The sequence below is a fragment of the Rattus rattus genome, chromosome 1 (assembly GCF_011064425.1).
Source record: "Rattus rattus isolate New Zealand chromosome 1, Rrattus_CSIRO_v1, whole genome shotgun sequence".
Lineage (NCBI taxonomy): Eukaryota > Metazoa > Chordata > Mammalia > Rodentia > Muridae > Rattus > Rattus rattus.
Window position 1 is genome coordinate 264,824,809 of NC_046154.1, and position 5,103 is coordinate 264,829,911.

Consider the following 5,103-nt stretch of genomic DNA (forward strand, 5'->3'; position numbering starts at 1 on the left):
TTCCTTCACATGGGCTCCTATAGACACACACACACACACACACACACACACACACACACACACATACACACACATACACATACATATACACACATACAAAAACGCTCAAACTTTCATCAGAAAAGCTAAACTAATCAGTGTTAAGTGCAAGTAATAAGAAAGATGGTAGGCCTCTCTACATCCAAAGCGAGCATACACATGTTCAGATATTAAAGCGAGAGTTGGCACTTAGCTTCCATATCTAGCTGTCACTTTGGTCAGGGCGAAGGAGGACAATAGCAGCCATGGTGTTGACACTGCTAGCCTGAGTTTTTCCAGATTTTTAAGGACTTCAACTCAAGCCAAAGAAATGAGGATTCATGGCTTCAATACTGAAATGAATTTCAGGCAGAGCTGCTGCAGTGGTACACTTGGGAGTGTATTAACAGCATTTTAATACAGGCTTAAGTATGTAGATGAGAAAGGAGCACTGAGAAGATACAAGACATATCCAGGAGGGGATTTCAGCTTCCCAGGGGGGAATAAGGAAGAATAGGATATAAATAGTGTGACTACTGACTCCTCGAGGGACAGGAAGCAAGAAATTGTTCATTCACCATCTCTACCTTTCTAGTGACTCTCAAGGAAGTTTGTTTGTTTGTTTATTTATTTATTTATTTTGGACAAGAGAGAGATATGAAGCCACTTCAGAGATTCTGTGGAAGAAATTATGATCTGACAAGTTAAAACCAGAAGGGATTTTAGTCCAGATCCTTTTCCTGTGAATGGGGTTTCTAGTTAGATTCCTAGAACCTGTAAGATTTGGTCAGGGATGAGAGTGGCCTCAAGCAGTTGTTACTTGTGCTGAAAACTCTTGCTCCACCACGATCAAGGACTTCGATGATGGAAACTGAGGGACATCTTTCCCTGTTACCATATTTCCAAGATGTTCTTGGTCTTTTTCTTCTTCCCCCGCCATGCATATTGTAAGAGGGAATATGAAAACAAATGGCTTGCCTGGAGACAGAAGCAATACAATAAGATTTTAAATTTTCCAACTCAGAAGGAGTGGAAACTCTTGCTCAACCTTTGTCCAGCCACTGATTCTGCAGCAATGTCAGATGTGGGTGCCTTGAAGATGCCAACCTCGGTTCTTCTGATCTTTCAAGGCATTAAGACTGTGAGGACTCTTCAGCTTTGAAGTGTAGGCAGGAGGCCACAGAGCCAAGGCCTTGCTGCGTGAACACAGAGTCCTGAGCAGACATGGGAACAAAGGCGAGCTTCCTGGTCTGTTGTTCTCTTGACATTTGATGCCCCGCCTTACGCAGAGAGACTGGTTGGCAAAGACTTGACTGAAAGAGTGGGAAGGAAGAAAGAATATCAGCGTCTGCACTCTGTGGCTTTGCTTCAGTGATAATCCACTGTGCCATGATACTTGAGCCGGAAACCTAAACTCTACAGAGTGCCCCATATAAGTTACTTCAATTGACTGTCATTGAATGTGTGCACTCTAACACCATAAACCAGTGTGGTCCCCATTTATATATGAAAGTAGAAGACTGTGATAAATTGGGTGATCCTGGAGAAGAGCTATAGAAATCAAAGCTAGCATTCAGGCAGAGACTAGGGATGAACGGACAACACTCTCCCCAATGAGATCGCACACAGCCACGTGCACTGAGTTGGAGCATACACCTTTAAACAATGTATATTGCCAAATACTGACATCTGTGACAGTTTCCCTTTCCTTGACAACTTAATTCTAATGCATGAGAGACACTTGAGGGGTTGGGGATTTAGCTCAGTGGTAGATCGCTTGCCTAGCAAACGCAAGGCCCTGGGTTCGGTTCCCAGCTCCGAAAAAAAAAAAAAAAAAAAAAAAAAAAAAAAAGAGAGACACTTGAGTAAAGATGAAAGATACAGCATTTATATAAAATAAATGATAAGGCTAATGAACTTGGAGAACATGATTGGGAAAAGGGATATTTCAAATACTAAGTTTATCTTCCATATTAAAAAAACATAAAAGGAACCTGGAACTTTAGGTAAATGACAAAAGATGTTACCCATTTAATTGTAAAATGTACCCTGCAAGTTAATTCAAAGCATTTTCTATTATTATTTATTAAACATACATGGTAGCAATTCAACATACTGAAATCACCTTCTGCTTTACTTTAAAATCAAAGTAGGAAGGAATGAAGGAGGGGAAGAAGAAGGGAAGGAAGGAAGGAAGGAAGGAAGGAAGGAAGGAAGGAAGGAAGAAAAAGAAACTATGAATTGGAAAGACCTTGGTCTATGTCCTGGAGTAATTATTTATGGGCTCATCAAACTGGACTGGGTCATGCAAAGAGCTGTTTAAGCTTTTTCCTAACTGTGGACTGTCAAGAGTAATGTGTTTGGAAGAGTACAAACAGAGATGGAAACGAAATGTTGAACCCATACTTTATACTGATTCCATGTCTGAGTTAGGGTTTCTTATAAGGGAAAACATTTAACTGTGGTGGCTTATGGTTCTGAGGTTTAGTCTATTATCATCATGGGGGCACACAGGCAGACATGGTACTGGAAACGATGTGAGAGTCCTATATCTTGATTGGCAGGCAGGAGGAAACTGCTATGTTGAGAGTAGATTGAACATCTGAGACCTTAAACTTGCCCTACAGTGATGCAATTCCTCCAACAAAGTCACACCTACTCCAACAAGACCTCACGTCCTAATAGTGCCACACCCTAAGGACCTACTGGAGCCATTTTTGTTCAGACCACCACATTCCACTCCCTGGTCCCCATAGGCTTTTAGCCATATCATACTGCAGAATGCATTTAGTCCAACTTCAAGGGTCTCCATAGTCTATCACACTGTATTGCACTGTTTAAAAGGATAAAGTCTCTTCTGAGACTCATGGAATCTCCTAACTGCAGTCGCCTGTAAAGTCAGAATAAAAAAGCAGATCACATATGTCCAACATACAATTATAAAGGACATTCATTACCATTTTAAAAGGACAGAAAGGGAGCATAACAAGAAAATACTAGACCAAAGCAAGACTGAACACTGGCTAGTCAAACTTCAAACTCTGCATCTCTATGTCTGATGTCAAAGCTCTCTTCAGATGTCTAACCACTTTCAACCGTATGGACTCCAACACTGTTCTTTCTCTCGGGCTGGTTCCACTTCCTAATAATAGCAGCTCTCGGTGGCGTGGACCCTATGGCTCTGGCATCTCCAACATTGTGTGGTCTCCAAGGCAATCCATGGTTCACCTTTATAGCTTCACACAATGGCCTCTCTAGGTCACCAGTCAGGGATTTCCCCTGACATACCCCTGGCATCAGTGGCTTTGCTCAGTTGCTGAGGGAGAATCCATAAGTCCTTTCTTCTGTCCTTGACTGTAAAGCCAGAAGCACAGAAGCTGGAGCTGCCAAGTTCTGCTGCTTGTTGGGGCCAGAACACGCTCTCCTCATTCAAAGTCACTTTCACCAGTGTTCTGTTTTCCATGGTTTTCTTCACTGCCTAAGCTTGGCTGTTCTGGAACTTGCTCTATAGATCAATCAGGCTGGTCTTAAACTCTGAAATCCTCTTGCCTCTGTTTTCTGAGTGCTGGGATTAAAGGCAAGGGCCACCATCCCAGCTCTTGGTTTTGATTTAATTCCTTTTCACAAGTTGAAAGCTTAGCTGGGTGGGGTCTTAGCTGGGTGGGGTCTTAGCTGGGTGGGGTCACTGTTCCCCTCATTACATTTAACAATTTAACATCAGGATTTTCTTTAATCTGTTTATCTCCTTGAACACAGGACTTAGTTCCATTTTACTTTCTGATACCCCTTTCACTCCTGAACTGTACATTTTGTATTTTTTGCTGAGTTTTCTCCTTTTCATTATAGATCTTCATAAGAGGGAACACTAACAACTGTACAACAAAGTCAACACTAGGCTGCTCTGAAATTTTCTCTGCCGATACAACTATTGCAAAACTCTTCAATTTAGCTTCCAACAGATTCTTCAGACAAGGGCCAAAAGCAGTCACGTTCTTCAACAAAATATGCAAGTACAGTCTGTAGGCTACATACTAAAATCATTTTCTTTTGTCAAATCTCTTGGTTTTAATGGTTCAAATCACCCAGAGCACCATTCTTAAAGCATTCTATCACATTCCTAACCTAGAAACCCTAAGTCCAAATTCCTCCAAGCAAAATCGTGGTCCAGGGGTCAGGCATGAAAATCAGCCTGAGCTGCAGTGGTAATGGTGGTGCAGCAGTGGCAGTGGTGGTGGTGGTGGTGGTGGTGGTGGTGGTGATGGTGGTGGTGGTGGGGTTAGTGATGGTAGTGGTGTTAGTGATGGGGGTGGTGCTACTGGTGGTGATAGTGGTGGTGGTGGTGGTGGTGGTGGTGGTGGTGATGGTGGTGATGGTGGTGGTGGTGGTGGTGGTGGTGGCGGTGGCAGAGGCAAAGACTGGTCAAGGCATTGAGAATAATGGCCAGAAAGCGAGGAAACACAGCAAGGGCGATGATGGGACGCAGTGACAGCTCAAGGGGTAGTAAATGTAATAAGTTTATATCGTGCATGAATACAAGCTAGTTATTTTGCCTTAGGAAATGTTGGGAAGTTGGCTCTGACTCTACAGCTTGTTCAAGGAATTTCTGTTGAAAAATATGACTGTACAATAAGGAGATTCTGCACATAGACATGCAACAATGTATGCTGGAAATCTTGGAAACTGCAGGTACAGAACAATTTACCCAATGGGAGATTTGTACATAAAGACTGGACAAGGCTTTGTTTTGGTTTAATCCATCACAGACAGCAGAATGCATATTTAAAAGACTTACACGATCTGAGAGAACAGATTCTTCGGGTTAAAGACACTGACGGTGTTCCAATGACTTTGGTTGGTAATAAATGTGACTTGGAAGATGAAAGACTTGTAGGGAAAGAACAAGGTCAAAATGTAGTAAGGCAATAGAACAACTGTGCGTTCTTAGAATTCTCTGAAAAAAAATCCCAAATAAATGTTAGGGAAATCTCTTATAAATATGACGCAGTGCAGGAGGTTAACAGAAAAACTCTAGTGCCTCGGAATGCCCGGAAAAAAGTCATCATATCAGCTGCTTTCATGTACTGA

General features: G+C 42.2%; 1 pseudogene; it reads left to right on the forward strand.

Moving 5' to 3' along the window:
* The first annotated feature begins 4,195 nt into the window (after positions 1-4,195).
* LOC116890303 lies at positions 4,196-5,103 on the forward strand (annotated as a pseudogene).